Genomic DNA, 26123 nt, shown 5'->3' with positions numbered 1-26123 from the left:
GCAGATTAGTGATTTCTTCCAGGAAGCCTTGATTAGACCTCACTCCTTAGCATGGGTGGCTCTATTTTGTTTCAAAAGATTGTGTATGTATGCCTTCTGTACCAATTATACTCTATTACACAAAAATTACAAGACTATTATAAGCAGATACTGTATTTAACAGATCTTTGTATCCCCACAACTAAGTTCCATGTTTTTTTCATTAACTAGTGCTCAAAAAATGCATGATATACAAGGGCTTCAGATTGTGGAATGACCACAGAATACTATAATTTGTTGATTTTTCTAAAAACACCTTTCAATGTTAGATGAAATATAAGAAACATTGTTTAAAATGCAAAGCTGAGCTAACAAAGAATGGGAATTCCCAAAGATCAAGAATGAAAGGAGAGCTGAAAACCAGACATATGCACTGCTGATGCTATAGCAGTCCAGAGCGCTTGGTGAGAAGTGGAGGTAGCAATCTTTGGTAAACTGGGATGGGATTCCAATGTCCACACCCAATAGGAGATGAGCCAGCATATAGAATTGGGATTGAGTTGCAATCCTTGAAGGACCACAATTTTAGCAAATGTTTTTACTTTAAAATAAATCCTTCCCAACTAGGGAAATCTCTGTTGGACTTTGGATTAAAAACAAAACCAAAATTCTCTGTAGGAGTTTAAAACACAGGCCTCCACTTCCTTTGGGTTTGCAATGCAAGTCTGCATTGCCCTATAAACTACCGAATTAATCTAAGAGTCAAGGTATCTTTAAAATGCTTGTCAAGAGTACAAGTAAACTGCTCTGAAGGGACATGGTCTTCACCTGAGCTAGAGCTCAGGTACTCTAAAACAAATCCATGCTGTGATCTAAAATTACAAGACACAAAAGGCAACAGTCCACTATGGGCCAGAGTCAGCATAACTAGTCTAAAGACTTTAGCTACCAGTATGGCAATGAAAGAATAAAATACATGTAAAATTATTAAATGTACTAAAGGAAGGATCAAAATCCTAAGGAAAGGATAATACACTGTAAAAATAATAGATAATAAAATTCAAAAGTATAACTTCAGCTAATATGCAATATCTGGAAGAGAATACAAAATGCAATTAAAGAAATAAAAGGAAAGTTGAAATTCTAATATAATAAGATGGTCTGTGAATGTGTGGGTGTGAGAGAAATCAAAATAATGTCTCAAATGAAAAAAATAGAAACATTGAGAGTCTAAAACAATGGACAGATTAATAGCAAATTAAATAGTTTGAGAGAGATCTGAACTGCAAAATGGATCTGAAGAAATCTAAAATGAAACAGAAAGAGAGTTGGAAAATATAGAAATAAAAAGAAGCATGAAAGATAAATGAAGCCGGGCGTGGTGGTATAGGCCTGCAATCCCAGCAGCTTAAGGCTGAGGCAGGAGGATCATGAGTTCAAAGCTAGCCTCAGCAAAAGCAAGGCGCTAAGTAAGTAACTCAGTGAGGCGCTGACTCTAAATAAATTAGAAAATAGGGCTTGGGATCCCTTGTACCCTCCCCCCAAAAAAAGATAAATGAGTAATTCTAATTTATGTCTAGAAGAAGTTCCAGAAGGAGAAAATTGATAGTAATGGCAAGTTCAAGAAAGTAATGGTTGAAAGTAGTGGTCTAGAATGGAAAAAAAAGATAAGAACATTAAGATTCAGGAATCATTGTGGGTCCCAAGAAAAAGAAATAACCCTAACTCCACACCTAGACACAACATAGTGAAGCTGTAGAAAGCAAGTGGTAGAAGAAACTCTTGGAAGTAACCGGGAAGTTTGGATATTTTAAAAATGAATAATAGTTATACTAATAGATTTCTGTTCAAGAATAAAATCTCAGTGGAGTGGATGAAGAAAATAAATATGTAATTTAGGACAAAGATGACAAATAGGCTGTGTTTTGTGTGCCATCTTCCATCGTGTAGTTATGCCTCCCTGGGAGGATTTTAAAGTCCATTCAACCTAAGAGAAAACAATCTCAATTAGTGTCACTGGCAGGAAGAGGAAAGAATGCTTCAGCATGTGCTTGCCGTCCTTCCAAGACCCAGACCAGTGATACTTTCCTGCAACACAGCAGAGAACTCTCCAGAAAACCAGAATACAGACCCTTTGTCTAGTGAGGTCATTCAAGAATGAAACACATGCACAACATGCATTTGGAAAGAGTTTCACTCATAAACAAAATAGCATTCTGATACTAACGCTACTAAAAAGCAACTTCAAGAACAGCCCTGAGCCCTAGCACTTAGCACCCAGATGTGCCCTCCTCAAATAGGCAGGACTGAGGAATCCCTGTGGTATATAGACTGACGATAAAACTTGAGAGCCAAGACAAGACTGGCCCTCACTGCCTTTCTTGACAAAGGTCTAGCATTTACATGCATAGGTAGTCAAGCACAATTATCTTTGGTTTTGTAAAAGTGAACTTCAAATTAAGGAGGTGGATTTCATGATCACAATATTATAAAGTACATAAAGCCCTTTGGAACCTTGGTCATATTTCCCATAAAAAAAAAAAATAGCTAATTAGCAATCAAGCTAACATAAGACAAAAAGGTTCATAGTCAATAATGAACCTGAAATCGAAGACATATCACTCATTGAGCACCATCCCCCCCAATGTGCTGTCTTGTCCCTATGGGGACGTCCATGTACAATTCCAATGTGGAATGGAAGACCCAGGACTGCAAGACCAAAGACTTTTCCTCCAACCCTAGCTTTCCCACGACAGCAGGTCTCTCAGTGCTCCTATACTTGGATGCTGAACCCCACGTAATACCCAAACCCAGAAGAGGCTGTCAGAATAAAAGACTCTGAAAACATCAGTGTGGGTTTTAGAGTTTTTACAAGGGCTCCTTTCTTGGAAGAGTGGCTTACTTGCAAGCTTAAAATAGATAAATAAAAGGTGACAAATCCAGAATACTTTTGTAAATTTTTTGTCCTCAAGAAATCAGTCTATTAAACTCCAATGCAAATAATATTGTTGAGATTGTTTACAATGAATCTTATGAAGCCCTGGGTTTAGCACTTTTACAGATAGGAGCTAGAAGTAATAGTACTATAAGCTAGAAGATTATTAGTATTTCCACCCATTTTATAGACAGTAAGACTGAGCTTAGCAATGCTAAATAACTATCAGGGTCAAATAACTAGCAAGGGATGAAGGCAGGGTTTGACAAGACAAGGATGAAGTCTTTGCACTGTTGTGCAATAAGGCTTCCTGTCCAATCCTATTAAATTGTCAAGAAGAGGGATTATTCACAGGAATGGCAGAGAGGTTTCAACTCAAGCCAATTCTAACCTAATGGCGGTTGTTTGATAAAGATCCCATGTTCCGTTAAGGCTCAGTGAAAAAGAAAGCTGTGATCATTTAGCAATGTCTGCCACTGATGAGAAGACGGTAGAGTATGTTTGCTGCATATTTGCCATCTCTGGAATATTGGATTCTCTGGAGACTTTCTATCTTTAATTCAAGTTAGAATTATAAGAAAAATAACAGTGACAATTGCTGCCACTTCTGATTTATCTTTTTTAATGGAAAGGCTCCCATCTGTGATATAAAACTTAAAAATGGAAAACAAGCTGTTAAATTGTTCTGAAGTCTGCATTGGTGAAAGTTAACCCCAAATACCATTGCGTTGAACATTCCATAATTATTTAATAATAAGGGAATGATATTCCAACACCAGAGACAAAAAGAAGCGAGAAACTTTAAAAATAAATAAATAAGCCTTTGTAACTAACACAAACTGCCAAGAGTCATGAATTAAACACTCAGATTAATAAATCCTAGTTTCTCATCGACCCAGGGAAATACACATGAAAATCACATTTGTCTAAATATATCCTCCCACTTATCACCAGACCAGGAACCACCAGGACAACTTCATCTCTCACCTGGGTGGCAGATAGCCCCCTAGCTGGTCTCACCAATTCTACCTTCATCCTCTCCATTTTTAGTGCAGGTGCCAGAATGATGCTTTCAAAAATGTAAGTCAGATCCTGTCACTCTCAATCCTCTGCTCCAAACCTTCCAACAGCATCCCATAATATTCAAAATCAATATCCATATGGTAGCCTAGGAGGCCATTTAACCTGCCCTTTCCTCCCATCTTCATCTCATGACCGTTCTTGCCTCTCCACTGCAATGACAGGAGTCTTTCCTGTTCTGTAAACAAGGCAAGCATGCTCCCATCTGGAAGTTTTCATACGTGTGGGTTCCTCTGCCTAGAATGTTCTTCCACCAAACACTTTTCCAGCTCATTCTCCCACCTCCTTCCTCTCTTTTCTCCAATGCCATTTTCTCAATGAGACCTTTCTATTTAAAGCTGGAACCCCACACCCTCTGCCATCTCTGCTTTTTAAACCATATTTTACTCTGTATCACCTTTGACCTTCCTGTGCATGTCACATGTCCACTTTTTATCTTGCTTGTTCCTGTTTTCCATGCCACTATACCTTGCTTTAACTCCAGTATCTAAACTATGGCTACTACACTGTGGACACATCATAAACAGATGAATGAAGCACCCAGAACCATAAGTTTTATTTCCTGTGAAGTAAAATTTTTCAAAAAAAAAAAAATTAACAGTAGATCCAGAAGTAATCAAGATTTTTCTAACTATTCATAAATGTAGTTTATATGGGGACCTGGGCCTATTTCTTGGTATATAAAAACACCAAATACTAAGTTTTGGTCCCTGAGATGCCACATAAAAGCTCAGTCTGGGACCACCACAAGAATGTACTCAGTTCTTACTGCCACAGCAGTTCAGATCCTCAACATCAATATCACCTAAGAATTTGTTAGAAATGCAGACTCCGATCCTCATGCCAGCACTAATGAATCTTAAGGCCCACTTCAACACCGTTCCCTTCAGGTGATTGTTAGGCTCATGAAGTCTGAGAAGCACCACTCTGCATGATGAGTTTTCCAGTGAAGGACTCTAAGGCTTTATCAGTGGAAGCACAAGCCAATCTTTCAACTCCAGGAAACCCAGGTGTTGCTTGTTCCTAGAAAACAAAACTTTAAAAAAAAAAAATTGGTAGTGTCCAGGTGTCAGTCTTCCAATTCTAAGTCCTGTGTTGTTACATTATTTTTTAAAAAAAATGTTTCCTCCATGTCTCTTCCCCCTTTAGTTAGCTCCCCACATCCAGCACATATCACAGCTCAGGCAGAACAGCACTGGACCAGGGAAGTGAGGCTTGGGCTGTTGAGATGTGGATTCTTTAGAGATCCCCCTCTTCCTCTGTGGGACCCAGCTTGCTCATCTGCTCAGGAGGTTAGGAATGCAGGCTCTTTCTCCCCTCTCAGGGATGTTTGGGGTTTCCGATGGAATCATATTTGTGAAACTTCTCTGAAAGGAGTAACAGCACTGCATAAAATAAGGCATTAGTATCTTACTTGCCATTTCCTAACACATGCTTCCTTCATGCTGAGGGAGATGGATCCCAGCCATATCACGATTCGCATCTGAAGACCAACTGTTGTTTGTTCTTATACTAGAAGCCATAGCAGCTAAGGTAGGACGTCTTCCAATTACATGATTTTGGTTCTAATTATCTTACACAGCACCCACACAACAGTAAGTTCTTCCTCACCACTAACAGAAATAATGATCCTTCCTGAATCACCACAACCCTTAGAACTGAGTTCCTCCCAGAGCCCTCACCCTCTTTCTGTGCTTTAACCACCAGATCCCTGGTGAGTCTTGCCTCTTTGAAAAGCCTTGTCCATACCAGTCCTGGCAAAAAGCCATTGTTCTTGGGGTCCACAGGTAAACCACGCTTGCAGGCTGCAGGCTCTCTCTTGCTTTCAGGTCTGAGCCCTGTTCGCCACTGGTTTCCTGGTACAGAACTCCTGCCCATGTCTAAATCTGTAGCCTGTCAAAGTTTTCCTATTTGCTCTGGCTATTCATTCCATCTCTCCTGCGCAGATTCTTGGTCTGCTCCCTTTGGTTTATAACAAGTTCTTGTGACCTTGTGGATGCACTCTGAATTCACAGGATTTACCCACCTTCAGTTCCACAGCTTGCCAGGCCCCCAGTGTGATCTTTGCCTGATGCTGCACCAGCAACCAAAGCCACAGATCCTGGCTCTTTCTGGATCACTTCATACTTAGACTACTCAACCTGAACACTCTCATGCATATCCTTTTCTGAACTGCATGCTCTGTTTTTGCTAAATCCAGGTATAGTTGTTCTCTACAACTCGATGGCTATTGTATGGGAAGTTCTCTAACAGCTTCCAGGCTGGATTCATTTTTTAATAAACTCATCTACGATCGAAATACAGGAAAGTACACAAATCACAGGCAACTCGATAAAAATTCAGAGTGAACACCTGTATAACTCACATTTGAAACAAAATACTCTAATTTATATCTTAAAAGAACAAAAATAAATAATGAAAATTTAAGAAGAGATCATTACCAGCATCTCACAAGCCTCTTAATGCCCTCTCCTGGTCACTAAAATCTCTCCTAGTCACTTGCCCCTCCCAGTTATTACCTCTTTACATGAAATAATCATTCCCCTTACTTTTGATCAGATCAGTTTTGCCCGATTTTGCCCTTCACATATGGAACCACAAAACAGGTATTCTCATGTCTAGCTTTTCTTTTATTCAATAGGTGTTTTTGAAACTCATTAAATGTAGTGGTTTTTTCCTCTACTACTATATAGCATTTTATTGTATGACTATGTAACAATGTTTGATGGACATTTGGTTATTCCCAGTTTTGTTCTATTATAGAGTGTTGCTATAAATACTCTTGTGCATGTGTTTTGGTGAACATTGTGTGTCCTTTTCCTGTCAGGTATGTAACTAGGAGTAGAATAACTGGAAGAAAGAATATGTGCAACAATCTTTCATGGATGTGAAAGTTTTCTAAAAACATTGTATCCATTTACACTCAGTGTGTGCAAGTTCCAGTTTCCAAACATCTGTCTTTTTTCAATTTGGCCATTATGGTTATTATTTAATGTGATTTCCCTAGTGACTTCAAAAACCTTTTCTTATATTTATTGGCTATTTGGATATTCATTCTCATAAGTGCCTGTTCAAGTCTTTCAACCATTTTTTCGTACTCATCTTTTTTCATACAGACATTTGGGAATATTTTTTGGTCCTAAATATTAGTTTTTATAGAAAAAGCAAATCACAAACTGGAAGAAGGAAATTTGTACTATCCCTCTCTTAATTGGGGTCTATTGAAAAAGAGAAGCTCTTTCCTTTAATAAAATACAAAAATCAAAATTTTCCTTATGGTTAGGCTTTGTATCCTGCAAGAAATATAGCAGTTTATAGGCTGCCTATGGTGCAAAACTACTCACACCTGGCATCTTTTATATGAATGTAACTTGAAATAGTCAAACCTTTGTAAGAAAATGTCAAGTTTTTCTTGAAAATTTTTAATATTCTCAAAACAGCCTAAAGTTAGCCAAGACTGTCAAGGTTTCTACTGATAAACGGTATACCATTCACTCCGTCTTTCCTTAAATATGTAATATTTATGGACATTGGCTTAAGAAATTTAGTCTCAGAAGATTTCCAATGCATTAAATAAAGATCTTTTGGGGTTGAGGGGGATGACTATGTCATTTTTAGCAACAAATTTGCTAAATAAGGATTGTTTAATTGCATTGCCTTATAAAGAAAAACAATGGTTAGTCTTAGACCCAAGAGATGATTTAGGATCATCTCACTTAATTTCCATAACAAAGATACCATTAGTATACCTCTTTTACAGATACAGAACTGCAAGGACAGCTATAAAAAATAACAGAATATGTGACAGTCCATAGAGCAGGGCCTGTCCATAAAAAGCAGTCAATAATTCTTATCTATGATTATTATTACAAGTTCTTTTATTATTACAAGTTCTTTATTTTGCACTTATAAAAACTGAGGCCCACAGGAATAACAAACACCTTCCCCAATTCACATTGCTTTCTAGATGCAAAATTAAAATAAGTCCTCAATAGTCATGTTCTCAGCCAAAGGAGTCTTTCTTCTAAATTGGAGTCTCAGAATTGCTCCCCTACAACAGTTACAGAAAGTAAGTATTTTTTGGAGAACATGGCTTCATAACTTTTAACAACCAATAGGTAGGGGTCAAGACTTCATATTTTATAAATGGGATGTTATTAAACTAAAAAGCTTCATAGCAAAGGAAATCATCAAGAACATGGAGAGCCTACAGAATGGGAGAAAAATCTATCTGCACCTCAGAACATTAATCTCAGGGTATACAAAGAACTCAAAAACCTTAAAAAAATAAATGGGCACTTCACAGAAGAAATACAGTCTGTCAACAAATATATTTTTAAATAGTCAGCATCTCTAGCAATTAGAGAAATGCAAATTAAAACTACAGAGATTTCATTTTACTCTAGTCAGAATGACAATTAAGAATATAAGTGGGGCTAGGTATTGTGTCTCAGTAATAGAGTACTCACCTAGCCCTTGTGAGGCACCATATAAAAATAAACATTGTGTCTGTCTACAACTAAAAAAATATATGTTTAAAAAAAGAACATACATAACAATGTTGATGGGAACATGGGAGGGAAAGTACACTCATACATTGCTGGTGGGACTGAAAATTGGTGCAGCCACTATGGAAAACAGTATGGAGTTTCCTCAGAAAAATTGGAATGGAAGCACAATTTGACCTGGTTTTCCCACTCCTTGGTATATATCCAAAGGACTTAAAGTCAGCATACTACAATGGTGTAGCCACATCAATGTTTATAACACCTCAATTCACAATAGCTAATATATGGAACCAACCTAGATGCACTTCAACTGATGAATGGATAAAGAAATTGTAGTCTACATACACAATGGAATATTACTCAGCCAAAAAGACTGGCTTTATGACTTTTGCCAGTGAATGGATGGAACTGGAGACTATCATCCCAAATTAAATAAGCCAATCCCAGAAAATCCATAAGCCAAATATTCTCTCTGTATGTGGATGCTAACACACAACAGGGGAGGGGAAGTATATAAGTTTAGTGGATTAGACAAAGGGGAATAAAGGAAAGGGAAGAGGGATCAGAATAGAAAAGACAGTAGAATGAATTGGTCATAACTTTCCTATGTTCATATATGAATATACAACCAGTGTAACTCCACATCACGGACAACCACATGAATGGGAAGTTATACTCCATGTATGTATAATATATCCAAATACATTCTACTGTCATGGATTACTCAAAAGAATTTGTAAAAATTAAAAAGACTATTTTTAATCACTTTATAAATTATAATACTCTTTCTACTGATTTGGTCATTTTGTTATTGGAAAATTCTTCCTGTTTTCAATTAGAAAATCTTTCAAGAAATATGAATGTGTCTTCTTCCTCCAAAATGGATATGAGCGTCTCAGCCAGTTTTTGTAGGGTACCAAACTATTCCCCCAAATTTGATGACTTAAAATAACAATACCTTATTATTCACATGAATACATGGTCACCAATTTAATCTACACTTCCTTGGGTGATTTTGATCTTGTGCTCCAACTGAAGAGCAGACCCACAGTTCTGAGAGTTGAGTGGCTAACTGCTGGAGTAATGGAGTACCTGGGCCATGTGTTACTGCATCCAGAAGCAGCCTGGCCAATTCATGTGATGGTCACAGAATCTATGACAACACATAAAAGCATTCAAGACCTCTTAGACCCTCATCTCACAACAAATGATCTTTGCTACGTTCTATTGATCAAAGAGTTATAATGCTAGCTCAGATTCAAGGGATGAGGAAACAGACTTCATATCTTGATGAATGTAAAATCACATTGTAAAATACTGGAGATAGGAAGGGAAATTATTGTGGCCGTTGTTTTTTTTTTTTTTTTTTTAAGTTACCACAGCAAGTATACATAAAAGTTAAATCAACATGTTAACTCTACCCTTGGACTAGAATTCCTGTTCTTTTACTAAAAGAAAGCTTTTCCTGCAGTTATTAAAGTAAGGGTTTATATTTTTCCCATTAAATAAGCAAATATTTTGAAATTATAATAGGCATGGCTGTCAAGGAAGCAAGGAAATAGGTACTTTCACAGACTGATAAAAAACAAGTGCTTTCATGTATATGCATATCAGGAGCTCCTGATGAGAAAGTTATTATAAACAATCATGGATTTCATAAAGATAAAGCTCTACGGCCATTTCATGGAACATTGTTTTAATATATATTCACTGGAAAAATCCATTTCCACATATACTTAACTGGTGAAAGACATACTGTCACCATATAATGGAATACCATCATCATTAAAATCAAGTGGGAGAATATTAAATGATACAGGAAGATAATCACAACAAATTAAGGTGAAAAAGATCACACAGGGTATAATTGATTTATTTGTATTTTTGTATACTATTTTCTAAAGAGATCACAATTGGTATTTTTGCTTTTGAAATTAGGATACATGGTTTTTTGACAATAAATGTGTCAGTTCTTTCACCTGCTGCAAAACAAAACAATAAATATAACAGCAACAAAAAATATTCCAGGTCTCTCTTCAACAATATGCTATTACCACAGAACTTACAAATCTCCATGGTACTAGGAGGAATTGTTTAAACTTGAAACTTTGATGATTCATGATTCTATGCTTGCCAGTCAATTGCTGTTTAAATTCTTCAATAAACAGTACAGTCAGTATAGTCTAACTGGAGTAGAAGTCAGAAATGCTGGACAATAGATCCAAAATTGCCACATTCTATTGGAATGACCTGGAGAACACCACCATTACTTCATAATTTTATTTTCCCTCTGTCAAATGATCATATCACCGACTCCTTGAGGAAAACAATCTACCAGATCTAGTTCAACTTTGCATGCTTGAGTTTCTTGGCTGGGGATATAGCTTGTGTGCTCAACAAAGGTCCTACGTACCTACTTGATGGACGTGTGCAAGTTTGTTGCCAAGTGCACCATCACTCTGCATACCAGGTTTCCCTAAGAAGGGAAGATAAGCACATACTTCCTATGTCCCATGACAGATTCTCTCACATGTGCTTATCCCCAGGGCACTTGTCACTTGTTTAACCTTAGTGGCTATGGATAAAAAAAAATGTTGCATATATACAATGTAATATTACTCAGCAATAAAAGAATAAAATCATGGCATTTGCAAGTAAATGGATGGAGTTAGAGAAGATAAAGTTAGCCAATCCCAAAAAACCAAATGCTGAATGTTTTGATATAAGGAGGCCAATTCATAGTGGGATAGGGAGAGGGAGCATGGGAGGAATAGACGAACTCTAGATAGGGCAGAGGGGTAGGAGGAGAAGGGAGGGGGCATGGGGTTATTAATGATGGTGGAATGTGATGATCATTATTATCCAAAGTACAGGTATGAAGACACAAATTAGTGTGAATATATTGTGTATACAACCAGAGATATAAAAAATTGTGCTCCATATGTATAATAAGAATTGTAATGCTTTCTGCTGTCTTATAAATAGGAAAAAAAATCTAACCAACTTCACCTGGATACAATGTAACAGTACCTCATCACATGTACATGCCACATACCCTCTTGCCTCTTGTCCCAATGTGTGCCTCTTGATGCAGAGGAGAGCACACAGGGTTCCAATGACCTCCTCATTACAATATCAAAGAACACATGGCTCCCTCATGGTGCTATACAAATAAAAGATTCACTGTTGTTGAGGGTGATCTGATCCTGACTTCCATGAGAAGCTAGGGCTACTGTGGCACAGTGGGTGCAGGACTGAGTAAGTCTCAAAACAAGGATTCCTTGGAGTACCCTTTGGTGCTTCTCTGCTTAGTAATACCGGCAAATGAATAACTGGAGCAACCACAGCTTAACATAAACAAGGCATAAAATCCTCAGAGATAAAAGTGTGGGTCATCTTACTGGGCAAGCATCCCAAGCCAAATGAAGTGCTGGCTGTAGTGGGGAAGATCTGGAAGATATGGAAGAAGGCGTGATAAGTTTCAGTCAGGACCTTGGGATTAGCTATACCACTGGTAACTACAGTTTGTTTTATTAACCCTCTTGCCTCAAGTCTTTTCAGAGTTTGCAGTATACATTACACTGAATAGGTCTCAAAGTGATTTAGCTTGTACCCCTTCTCTCATATAGGGTCCTATTTTGTAGTAGGAGGAGCCATATAGCATGCTTCTCCTCCAACCTTCACCAGGTTTCTTTGCCAAGGACTTCCAGTTGATTCTGTAGAGCTCCATGTATGCATAATAAATTCAGAGGAGTAACACCTTTGGGGCCAATTTTTTTAAAACCATAGGCAAACTGCAGCCAGTGGATAAATTCTTCTCCCTCCCTCGGACAGATATACTTGCAAACTGGTCATTTGCACGATCTCCCACAGAAGATAATCCTGTAAGGCTGAGCCATCTGTTGCTCTTGACAACAAGTGGTAGCTGGCTTAATAATGTACTTTTGTGTTGGCATTTCCTCTTTTCCTGACTCATGCTCCTTCTCCTTGCCTCCAGTTTCCCTGGAGTTTTACTCCCTAATGAAGTAGTAGTATGTAAGACTGCCTCAGCATTTGCAGGTAAATGGATGGAGCTGGAGAATAACATGCTAAGTGAAGTAAGCCAATCAAAAAAAAAAACCCACCAATGGTCAAATGTTTTCTGATAAGTAGATTCTGATCCATAATGTGGGACAGGCATGCGATGAATGGAGGAAATTTGGATTGAGTAAAGGGGAGGGAAGGGAGGGGAGAGGGAATGGGGATAGGAAAGATGGCAGAATGAGACACATCATTACCCTAGATATGTGTATGATGGCACAAATGGTGTGACTACTTCATGTACAACCAGAGAAGTGAAAAATTGTGCTCCATTTATAAACTATGAATCAAAGTGCATTCTGCTGTGATGTATAATTGGAATAAATTAATAATCAAAAAAGAAAAAAAGACTGCCTCAGGCTCCAATTTCTGAGGAAGCCAGCTTAAAATGGAAAATAGTGTGAGTATCATGGTTGTGCCTATCAACTATCTAGCAAGGCTCCTAGATGTAAAGAAACCACCTTCTCTTCCCCAAAAAGAAGTGAACTTCATAAATTCTCCAGGCAAGGAATTGACCTGTAGTGAACAAATGGGCAGCACTCTCCACAATCCTCTTCATCAGCCTTAAAGTACGTCGAGTGTTCTATCACCCCAATGACGGGCATTTTCACTCTTATGAAAAGATCAGCACTTTATAAGAGAACTGGAGGAAATTTGACCCTTTTTGGCTCCTCCACCTTCTGCTATGTGAACTTGTCTCCACAAAAGAGTGGCATCAATGGAACAGTTCCTCACCAGACACCAAACCACCACTGCCTTTATCTTCAACTCCTTAGCCTCTAAAACCGAGATGTATATTTCTGTTCTTTGTAAGTCACCCAGTGTGCAGTATTCTGTTACAGTAGCATAAGCAGTTGACACCTGAATCACAATTACTCTAGGGATTAGACTCAGATTATTGTCCAGCCCTTCTCTTTGGAATGTAGCAATGCTATTAGAAAAAAGCACATTCTTTCTTCTGGGGCATTGAAGCTAGGGACAGACACGTCTGAGCATACTCTTGAGCATCTAGTGGACTTTCCAGATGACACATGGAATCAGCTCAATAATGAAGTCAACAGAGAAAAAGCAGAGGTTAGAACTTAAAATAGATACTTTTGCAATTGCTACCACTGCCACAGGATCTAGTTGGAACTAGTGAGAGATAAACATACATCAACATTCAGGAAAGTCGGGGTTTTCTATGACCACAGCCCTCAAACCATGTGTAGGAACCTTTATTAGTCAAGATTTAAAGGTAATCAAAATACCATTAAAGCTAGTGAAAGCATAATAGTTAAAATTTCAGGTTGGTTTCGAACATGGCTGGCTCTAGGGGTCTTAACATATAATCATGACCGTCTATTTTCAGTTCTGAGCTCTGCTTTCTTTCTTTTGGCCTCATTTACTGGGTAGATTCTATGTAGAAAGCAGTCTCGGCTTTTGGTTCAGTGTGGTAACTACACTGATTGCGGTAACCAGCAGTTGCAGCAAGCCAGAAGCATAAGCAGGAACTCTGGGTAGCTCTGGAAAGGGGCAGCAGCAGTGCATCTCGACCTTGGGAGGGAGCATCAGTTGAAAGCTGCAGCAAGGAGAATAGATGCACCACCCACTCCTGAATTTGGTGGAGGATAAAAGGAAAAAGTAGTCAGAAACCAAAGCTGGAATTCTAGGGATCACCCTGGAAGGAGGTTAAGAAGAGACGTTATTATTTTGGTTGGCACTTTTTCCTCTCTATAGTTCCACCATTGTCCTGCTAAAGCATGAGCCAGATCAGATGTTAGACCAGTGATGTTCACAGTATGGTGCCATATTCCCTCTCCTCTCTCATTATGGTAACATTGCCTGCTACACTATGCGCATTTCTCTCCCCCACCCCGCCCCAGAATTGAAGCAATCAAGTCATGAAAAGTGACCAAAAAAAAAAAAAGAAAAAAATCAAGAAAGTTGTTTTTCAAAGTTGAGCATAAATGTGAAGTTCTAAAGACCAAGCATGTATAAAGTCTAGTTTTGAAATCAAGACTTCTAGCTAAGTTTCTGTCATACTATCTCTGATGTACATAGAGCTCACTGTTTTGGTGCTTGGAATTAAAACATGTAAGATAACAAATCATTTCCTTGAACAGTTTATGTTTGTATTAAGTCAAATCAAATATTTACGGGTCACCTGTACAACAGGGGGGGAAAAGGTCTCCCTATCCCCTGCCAGAGAAGGGACAATCACCACTCCAGGGCTCCCCATTCTCATCTCAGGTTTAGACTTCCCCATTCTGCCTCTAACAACCAGGGCTGAGACAGTGACCAGCCAGGGACATCTAGAATAGCTGGAACCTCCATCCAGACACATCCAGTGGTCTCAGTGGTGGTTTCTTCTCCCCCTTATTAAGACAGGATTCCAGGGCAGTTCCCTGTTTCTTTTAGGGATCACATAGCTTCCATTAAAATATTTTGAAGTTGTCAAGAAGTTTTCCAAGATAAAGGATGGAGTGGCGAGCTTTGCCATAAATGAGGCATTTCTGTCACCAATTTTTCTGCTTTCCAGAGAATTTTAGTGTACTTTTAGTTCAAGGGAGTGCAATAAGAGCTGAATTGCTATCCTTCCAGGAAAAGAAATTCCAGCAAGATGGATGAAGTTATAACTACTACTTATCTGGAAGTACACATGATGCTTCCCTCCAATTAAAATAAAAGGAGAAGTGAGATTAAAATTCAAAATCCTTGCAGTTTCAAAATCACCCTCTCCCCACCGCATTGCCATTCTCTGCCATTCTAGAAAGGTGCTGTGCTACCTGGGGACATAAAATGGTGATGGAAGAAGGCAGACCCCCGACTCTTAATTAGGAAACCACAGGACGTGCAAGACGTGGAGAAGTGCCCTCTGGCCCAGACTCAGGGGTCAGCAAATCTTCCTGAGTAAGTCACACAGTTGCCCTGGTGCTAATACTATGGGAAGAGGTAGCTTCGGGAAGAAGAAAGCAAGCAAGAGTTCTGGAACCTACACAAGGTGAGACAATAGCACAGCCATGACAAGTAAGGACCCCAGCTTTATTCTACCTATGCTCAGATATGGAATCCTAACAAAATTCCCAGGTATGGAACCTTGGCCACCATTTTAATCTTCCTGTATCTCAGTTTCCTTATCTGTAGAGTGAGAATGTCAACTCCTCATAAGTTTACTGTAGGAATTTCACTACACAGTACCCATAAAGCACGCACACCCTGCTTAACAGTGATCATTCAATTACTTTTCACCATTATAGCTGAAAGGGTCAGGGTGACAGACAATATTGTAAACAGGGAAGAGACACGAAACTTTTAAGGGCAGGTGGCAGCAAAATGACAAGGAAGAAGTTGATCAGCAAACCCTAATCAACTCTGAAATTTTTTCAGGTTAGGTCACCTCCTTTCTTAAGGATTTAGAATTGGTACCAGTGGTTCTGGTTCAGTGTGGGTTCATTCATTCTATAAATTTTTGCTCTATACTTACTATGCATTAGGCACTGGCCCAGGAGCTAGAGATCTGGCAAGGAATAAAGGGCAAGAGGAGCAACAGATTTATGGTTACTAGTCACAGGGTTAGCAGAGCTGGTGGGACTTTGAAGGATCTTTCAAACTCATAATTAGGATATATTTTACATAATCAATCTTTTGTTAAAGCCAATAAAGTTCTAGGAAAGGGAGTGGGTACAGAGAAGGGCTGGAGAAGAGGAAGGAGCAGCTGCAGTTTCTTCAAAAGTGACAGGGAATTGAGACCAACATGTCAGTCATTTAGGACTTGTAGGAGGACATAGAAGTGGGATCAGATTAGCTAAACAGGGAAAAAAAACAGATTTCATTAAACAGAGGAAGGAAAGAAGTCAAATTATGATTCCCAACTAATCCATAGGATTTAGAGCAAAAGAACACAGCATATTTTGAATTAAAACAGTAAAGGGGATGGTTGGCTACTAAGTAATTATTTCAACAGCATATTCCACATCTCCCATGAATCCCCAACCCCCTGTATTTAGATACCTTTAGATCTAGATATAACATCCTCCATCACTGTCCCATTTGATTAGATGAGTTCAGTCTTTAACAGGTTTTTCCATTCTCAAGTATTCTGGACTCCCTGGAAAACACCTACATGCTCTTCAAATCTATCCCACTTACCATCTGCCTGGCTCTTGGTCTCTGTGGACTTGTCCCTTGCTATAATACACATGACCTGCTACTACCTCCACAGGTTCCTTCAGGCAACTTCTCCCTCTTAGATTGTTTCTGAGTCTAGTCACTTCCTTTAGGTCCAGTTATAACAGAGATTGGGCCAACAAGAAGTCATTGAAGCTTTGGAGATAATAAAGTTTCAAAGAAAATGAGTTAGTACAAGCAAAACTGCTTTTAAATATGGTGCCCTCAAAACCCAAGCCAAGACCCAAGTTTCTCTGCAACAGATTCCTAACAGTTACCTTCCCATCCACCTGAGGTTTTTGAATTGCAAGCCACATATGCAGCCTAGCAGAATACCCCTGAACACATCCCACTTTTTGAAAAGTTCCTAATATTAAGGCCTAGAAAAAAAAAAATCAAAGGAATTTATTTTATACTTTCCAACACTCATTCATGACCTTAGTCTACCTTTCAGGGGGAAATCCAGGGTTGAAGTTGATGACTTTTTGGAGAGTGAGCCCATAAATACACATGAGTCTGTAGGATATTCTCCAGTTCTGACTTGTTTTATTCAAGGCAAATAAGATTTGTGACATCAACAGCCCAGCTTGTATTGAGTACCATCAAATCCAGGCCACATGTGGACAAGATGGGACATGTTTCCAGCCATGGCAGATCTTAGCTCCTACTCACCCATCAGCAGCTGCTGAATAAAATGCAGAGACTTATCCACAGCAAAGGAAAGACTATGTAGATCTAGAGATGTCCAAATCTAGGCACAGGAAAGAAGCATGTTCTAAGGGAAACATTCTCCTGAAATGAGATTTTGTCATGGAAAGCTGACCTTCTAAATTGCAAAGTAAAACAGGTTAGCTCTTTGGGATTGAAAAATATAAACCCTTCTGAAGTCCAGAAGGGGAACCTTCAGCCTTTAGCTGAAAGGAAATGTTGACTCCAGAATAGTGACGATAATCCTCTGCATGAGGAGCTGCTCTTCTTGAAGCTCTAAAATGAGGGGAATTTTTTCATGTCTACCACCACCATTCTTGCTAGGAAATCACAAAGGACTGGCATGTAACCAATTAGTTGTCTGGATTCTTAAATATTATGGCATTAACTCTAAACAGGCATATAGCACATTTATCTTAAATAATTTTTTTTTAATCTGAAGGTCGATCGTGTGTGAGAGGGCTTTGATAAGCATGAAGCACTGCCTTAGTTCCTTTCAGGTCAGTCTTTGAAACGTGAAGACAATGCAGATTGAAATAAGCCCAAGACCATGTATACCACAAAGAAGGTAGCAATCTGCTCAAACTCTCTTGATATCCCAAATTATAACCTTAGTACATTTTGAAAACACATTACCACATATCCCTGGCCAGAGGTCTTTGTGAATCATCTCTTAGCCCTAAGTCTTAGCTATGTTGAAATTCTTCAGAACTAGTCATTAGTTGCCAGTTGCTACTCAGTGTTGAACTGTTCCTTGTGTCTCAAGTCCTCTTATAGAAGTTGTATTGGGTAGATGTGAATTTTCTATGAATCTGAAAAATCAACCTTGGACTTCCAACTAAACATAACAGCTTGAACAGATTTATCTTCATTTCTTCCCAGCCCCACTAAAATTATGGTGAACTCGTTTCCAAATGCCTTATCTACAGGCCAAATTCCTCAGGCTCAGGAGTTCCTTGGCCTCTGAAAGCATAGGAATTCAGTGAGGATTTATACGCTGAATATCAAATCTCTAGGTCTTTCCCCAACTTAACTCCCAGAAGGCAAAGCAGCCAGGCCTCCGCGACTCAGCCAGCAAATTGGAGAATTCCAAGAAAGATTACAACAAGATAAAAGCCTAAATATATTGACATTTTACACTTGCTGTATACAATAAGACATCCAGGTCACACCTGATTATAAAAGCTAACAAACCTCACGCTCAGATGAAATTTTCCAAACACCCTCTTAATACCCCAGTCTCAAAATTACCAGCCAAGAATCAAATATTTGAGAAATGCCTCTAAAACAAAAGTAGTAAGCAGAGCACACAGAAGGGAAAAAAAGAGAGCTAATGCAAGGAAGAATGTCTGTAAAGAGCAATTAATTATTATGCTTCAAGAGATAAAATTTTATAAAACATTACAAGAATGAAATGCTTTACAAAATAAAAAGGAGTACCCTGGAACTAGAGACAGTTTGTGACAATTAAAACTAAAACACGTTAAAATTTATTGTGTGAGAGGATCAAAGTCTTGTAGGCAGACAGGAAGCAGTGATTGTTTTGGGGTGTAAGCCACTCTATCACTGCCACAAGCTGCCCCCCACTGAAGAGGTATCACTTCTGGTCCTGCTCTGGACTGGAGCTTCCAGAACAGCATAAAAATTTAGTCCACCCAAAGCTGTTTGAGGCAGGCAAGGGCTTTTCAGCTTTTTGTTCTCCCTCCTCTCGTAATGCCAAAGCCTCCTAATCAATGTGACAATTTTCTTTATTAGACAGGTGGTTGGAAAGCAGTATGCCAAAGACCTCAATATTCAATTCAGTCATCTTACACACTTCCCTGATGCAGAGAGAGAGAGACCCACCCCCTAGAAATGTCCCATCAACTCTTAGCTTGTGCTGCAAAACAAGGGGTATCCCCCTGCACTTCCTGCTTCCAAAGTCAATTCCAAAGGAATGATTAAAACAAGGAAAAACATGAGGTTTTTGTCACCCATCGCTGCTGGATGACGATCATTTTAGTCATGAAGGAGGTTGCTTCAATAAGTAAATGCACTGCCTGGAAAATGTAATGTTTCATATTTATGCATCTGCGCTCTTGCAAATGTTTTCTTGGCACCATCATATTTTCTATGATTAATTTTCCACGAGATTTACAAAGGAATAAAAATCCTTGCTTATAAAAGTTTAATTTGTATTTTCTGAATACCTCCCGACATCAAATGCCAAAGTTCTCCTTAGTTCATGGCAGGAGGAAAAAAGAAGTGCTATTTTCTTTAGCTGGACATTTTCAGTTGGACAGTATCTTTCTCAATGTAACTATGCTTCATCAAATTTATTTAGCAAAGCACATATTGAATGTGTGTTGTAATATACTAAAACTTCAGACATATTGTAGGCCTCCTGAACTCCTATACAGAACAAATACAGAAAAAACAGCACAACTCAGGATCCTAGTCTCTAGTCCCTGATGAGCAGGTTCTTGCAGACCTACCAGAGCACAAAGCAAGCAGGAAAGCTCTAGAGCAGGATGACACAGCATTGAGTTGTCCTTACTCTCCATCCTCGGAATACAAAATTATTCAGAATTTGAATCAGGATCATCAAAAAAATGATAGAAACTTTAGAGTCCTATGTCAAATGGAGAAACAAACTAAGAAGTACACAACATGTGTTCTGCAAGTTATATCAGGAGATGTTGTATGAATTGGGGGAAATACAGAATAAAAACAACATGGCTTTCTCTCATATCCTTTCAATACATCCTGCCCTCTCAAGCACATATATACACACACACAATTTATGTTTAAAATGGGGCCCGAGAATCTGCATGTTAAAAATAAAAAACTCCCAGGAGATGCCAATAATTGATTAGAACCCCCCTCCCCCAAACCACTGCCACCACCACACACTCATTGATCTTTAAGTTCCTTCCAAAGCTTTGGTAAGTAGAAAACATGACTTTGTACTTTCCAGAAGCTTGAAACATAATTAGAAAGTTAAGATAAAACAGGGCCATATAAGTGTTATACAAGCTATGTGAGTATTACAAATAAAAACTAAGAATGTAAAGGTTCAGAAGCCCACCTCTGAAAGAGAAGTCCTGAAAAAATTCTTAAAAAGAATGTTTGGAATGTAAACATCAGGGGTTAGAAGCCATTCTGAGAGGAGAGGAAGAATTGAGGGAGAGAGGGAGGGAGAGAAAGGAGGAAGTGGGGCAGAAGAAAGAGAAGAACAAGAGAGCAGGCCCCTGGAGTAGGTACACCAGGCCCAGAACCATGTGATAAACACTAGCTAGGAGCAGGGACAGCCTGGTCCTGGCCCAATAATTGTTTTATGAGGAGTTTTCCACCCAGGTTGGCTTACCACAGGTATCCTGCAAATGGGAGGAGAAAGCCTTCATGAGTAGTTGGCCAGATGTAACTTTCAAGGCCTATCTTAAATTCACCTTCAAAAAAAGCCTTCCAAGGCTCACCTAAACTTACTATCTCCTTCCTTCTCTGAATTCAGCTAGAGCTGAATCACAAGCATGTAATTCAACTCCCTTACGTGATAAAGTATAATCCCAAAGAAATGTTATTTTCAATGTCACACAGGTGTTAGAAGATCAGACAGGCCCATGTTCCTGTATCTACCACTTCACCTTTCTCTCATGTTGAAGATACATGACATCAATTCTTAATGTCTAAGCCCATGTCTTTTCATTTTCATCAGTACAGTACTGGTGTGCCAAATAAATACTTGTGGAATGGAAGTATGTTGAATTATAGTTTAGTAAAGCTGTTCATTAAAATGTTTATTGAATTTAATAAAAATAAGTTTGGACTGCCTCTTCTGGGAAGATAGTGGGAGAATAGGGGAAAGTAGATCTACTCTAAGTACAAGTAACATCTCTGGATGTTTTACATAAAACACACACAGGAAGATTCTGAGAAATGAAGACAAGAGACGGGCTGGGACCTCAGGACCCAAAGACCACCACCAGGGTGAGTTCCCTTGGTTTTCTTTTAACTTCATATATCCCAGACTGGAGCTGAAGAAGCTAGTAACCTCAATATGCCGACAGTACAGACTAATAAAGCCCTGACGAAGCTTGCCCTCTCTAGCCAAAGCACCAGGAAAGGGACACCATCAAGACAGAAAATTTTATATGACAACCACTCCACTCCAAACACCACAGGAAAACAATTCCACTAACATCAATGTTAGCAAAGACTAAACAGGAAGTTCAGATTAGCATTCCCCCTGTAACAAAGGTGGTAACAAAGTGCCCCCAAAGTGGTATCAGAGAAGGCTACAGAGACCTTCATCTCCACAGTGAGATAGCAAGCCACCCTCTCTCCCCATAGTATCAGCAGAAAGCCACCTGAACTGTCACCTTCACCTAGCAGAATGTAAGACCACGTATAGTTTGTCATATACATGATCTTGGGCTTATTTCAAAAGGCTGGGAGAAGAAGCCTAATAGGGAGTTAGGACTTTGACCACTTCTCCGCAGTGACAAGGGCATCCAGCACTATAATGGAAGATATTAAAACACAGCAGGGCACATAGTAAATACCAAAGCTCCAAATTATGTTTGATGGTTGAAGCAAAAATAAAAAAAATACTATCTGATTTGGGTATAAATAAATATGAAAAAAATATTTAAGGCAATTGTAAACAGAAGGTAAGTGGAGGTAAGTTTTCTAATTTCACTCAAACTGGTAAAGTCTTCAATAGAATGTGATAAATTAGGTACAGAATGTAAGACCTATGTATTAAAGCTATACAAAAATACTCAAAAACATCATAGATAATACAAATTTTTGAAAAATTGTTCAAGTAACCCATGGGAAAGCTAGGAAGAGAAACAAAATATAGCCAGAAAACAAAATAGCAGACTTTAAACAAAATTTACAAAAGATAAAACATCTACACAAATTACAAGACAGATGCTGACAGTACATTTAAGAACATAATCCAAGTACATGCTGGATACCAAAAACTCACTTTAGTTATAGCCACACAAGCTGCTGAAAGTAAAATGCTAAACTGAGCATGGTGGTACATGACTATAATCCCAGTAACTTGGGAGCCTGAGGCAGGAGATTACAAATTCAAAATCAGCCCCAGTAATCTAGCAAGTCCCTAAGCAACTAAGTGAGATCCTGTCTCAAAATATTTTTTAAAAGGGCAGTGGGGAACAGGGGGACATGGAGATGTGGTTCAGAGGTCAAGCAACCTCTGGATTCAACCCATAGTACCAAAAACTAAAAAATAAGATTAAGACCTTTCATACAATTTTTCTTAAAGCTCTAACAAAATGCCTACACAGGATATTTTATTAATAATAGAAACTTATTTCCCATAGTTAAAGAGTCTAAAGAGTCCAAGATCAAGGTTCTGGTAGTTTCAGTGTCTGGTAAGGGACCATTATCTAACTCATGAGGATGCCTTCTTCACAGCTTCTATTCATATGATAGAAAGGGTAGGGGAGCTCTTTGGGGTCTTAATTTCAAATGACATGATTGTCTGAAAAATTCTAAGAAGTCTAAAATCAAAAGATTCCAAGAACTAATAAGTGAGCCAGAAAAAAAAAATCACAGAATATAAGATAAACCATGAAAATCGATTGTATTCCCATATACTAGCAATGAATACAGACACCAACAGTTAAAATGCCAGTTACTATTACTCAACAACTACAAAAAGAACAAACATGTGTGTAACAAACTATTGAAAACTATTCAAGACAGATGAAAGAAATCAAAGATGATATAAATAAATGAAGAGAGAAACTATGTTCATGGATCACTGTAAAGGTGTCAGTTCTTCTGAAATCAATATGCAGTTTTTAAGTGTCTAGCAAAATTTTCTCAAGATACATACAAGATCATCCTAGAATCCGTATGGAAGGGGAAAATTAGAATAGCTAAAACAATTAAGTAGGAGGAACCAGTATACCTGATTTCAAGTCTGTGGTACTGACAGAAACAGATCAATGAAACAAAATAGAGAACACAAAAATAGACCCTCAATATATGCCTGGTGATTAAAAAAAAAAAAAAAGATGTAAAAGCAATTCAAGTAATGAAGAATAAACCTTCCACCAATTCATGCTGGAGCAATTGGACATCCATGGACTAAAACAAAAAACGCCAATACAAAAAAAGTTAAAAGTCAAGTCAAAATATATCACATATTTAACAAAAATATAAAGCTTTTTGGAAAAAAATTGCATAAGAAAAACAAGATCTAGGGCTGGACCAGGAGTTCTTAATCTAGCCACCAAAAGCACAATTTATAAGAGCAAAACTGGTTAATTTCATCAAAATCTAAAAATTTTACTGATTCTATAAGAAGGATGGAAAGACAAGGTACAGACTGGAAAAAATGCTTAAAAAACACTTATTTGGCAAAGGACCATTATCTAGAATATACAAAGAACTTTCAAAAATCAACTGTAAAAAAAAAATAATTCAATTTAAAAAAATGGGTGAAACATGAACAGAGCTTTTACCAAAAAAGATAGACAAATGGTAAATCAACATAAAAAGATCATCGGCCATTAAAGAAATACAAATTAAAATAATGATAGATTTCACTACATACTTATCAGGACAACTAAAAAATGGCTATAATGCCAAATCCTGTTGAGAATCCTGAGGAAACTGGATCAGTCATACTTTGCTGGTGGGAATGCAAAATAACAGCCACTCTGATTTTTTTAGGTTTAAAATCTAAACATGGAATTACCATACACCCCAGTCATTGCCTTCATGGGCATTTATCCCATAGAAATGCAAACTCAGGTATACAAAAGCACCTGGACAAGTGTGTATAGCTTTACTCATAATAGCCCAAATTGGAAATAACCTAGGTGTCCTTCAACACGTGAATAGGTTAACTATAATGCATCTATACCATGGAATATATTTCAACAAAAAGGAACATAACACAATTTAGAGATAACTATCCAGAGGAATCTATTGAGCACAGAGATAAAATCTATTGAGCACAGAGATAATCTGCAAAGGAAATATACTATGTTTAGATGTTATTCTTGAAGTGGCAAAACTATAAAAATGAAAGTTTATTAAGTTACTTGTTTTATGTTGAGTTTGAGTTCTTTATATATCCTGTAAATTAATGCTCTGAGGTGCATTGATAAAGGTTTTCTCCCATTCTGTAGGCTCTTCTCTTCACGTTGTTTCCTTTACAATTCTTTCCTTTCACAATCGATCAACAAATGTGAAAAAGTGTTCAATATCTCTAGCAATTAGAGAAATGCAAACCAAAACTACACCAAGATTTCATCTCACTCTAGTCAAAATGGCAATTATCAGGAATACAAGCAACAATAAATGTTGGTGATGATGTGAGGGGATAAGGTATACTCATACATTGCTGGTTGGACTGCAAATTGGAGAAACCACTATGAAAGTAGTATGGAGATTCATCAGAAAACTTGGAATGCAACCACCCTTTGACCCAGTTATCCCACTCCTCAGTTTATACCCAAAGTACTGAAAATTAGTATACTACAATGACACAGCCACATCAATGTTTATAGCAGTTCAATTCACAGTAGCTGAACTATGGAACCAACCTAGATGCCTTTTGACAGATGAATGGATAAAGAAAATGTGGTATACATACACAATGGAATATTACTCAGCCTTAAAGAAGAATGAAATTATGGCATTTGCAGGTAAATGGATGGAGCTGGAGAATATCATGTTTAGTGAAATAAGTCAAATCCCAAAGAACCAAATGCTGAGTGTGTTCTCTGATATGCAGATGCTAATTCACAATGGGGAGGGCGGGAATAGGGAAGAACAGAGATACTTTAGGAAGAAGGAAGTAAAAGGAGGGTAAGGCGTATGGGGGCAAGAAGGATAGTAGAATGAATCAGACATTACCACCCTATGGGTATATATAATTACACAATCAGTGGAATTCTACATCATGTACAACCAGACAAATGGGAAGTTATACTCTATGATGTGTCAAAATGCATTTTACTGTCATGTATAACTAATTAGAATAAAAACTAAAATGTAAAAACAGAATACAGTTATCAGGAATTAAATGGGGGGAGAGAAGGGAGGAAATGAGTGTCACTATAAAAGAGCAACATGAGTAATCCTCGTATTGATGGAAAATTTCTGTATCTTGACTACATTGATATCCTGCTTGGGATACTGTGCTCCAGGTTTGTAAGATGTTACCATTGGAGTAAACTAGGTAGAGGGCACCTGATGGCTCTTCAGGATTTCTTCCAGCTGCCTGAGAATCAATAATCTTGATATATACAATCTAAAAAAAATTTAATTATAAAATAGCACGTTTTATGAGATAATGTGAATAAAATTCTGAACAACAAAAAAAAAATGTTTCTTTCCTGAAAAAAATAAAACTCATATCTTGTCTATGTACTCACCTACCACTCCAGCCTCAAGGCCTGGGAGGTATCGCTAACAACAGCATGAGGATGGAAGGTCTAAGTAAGGCCACACACCTAGCAGGTCCCCACTCAGCAGCGGAACCCAAGCAACTTTATGTGCTACTGCAACTCTAGCTCCACAAGCAAGCAGGAGGGAGACTTCAACCACAGAGGACACCATCTTCCTGTCTACGTTAAAAGACAGGACAGCATGGGGGATCTCTAACAGTACTGCACCTTGCAGGGTTACAATGAGGATGAGTAGTGACATCTGTG

The sequence above is a fragment of the Callospermophilus lateralis genome, chromosome 14 (assembly GCF_048772815.1).
Source record: "Callospermophilus lateralis isolate mCalLat2 chromosome 14, mCalLat2.hap1, whole genome shotgun sequence".
NCBI lineage: Eukaryota > Metazoa > Chordata > Mammalia > Rodentia > Sciuridae > Callospermophilus > Callospermophilus lateralis.
This window is presented reverse-complemented; position numbering follows the sequence as displayed.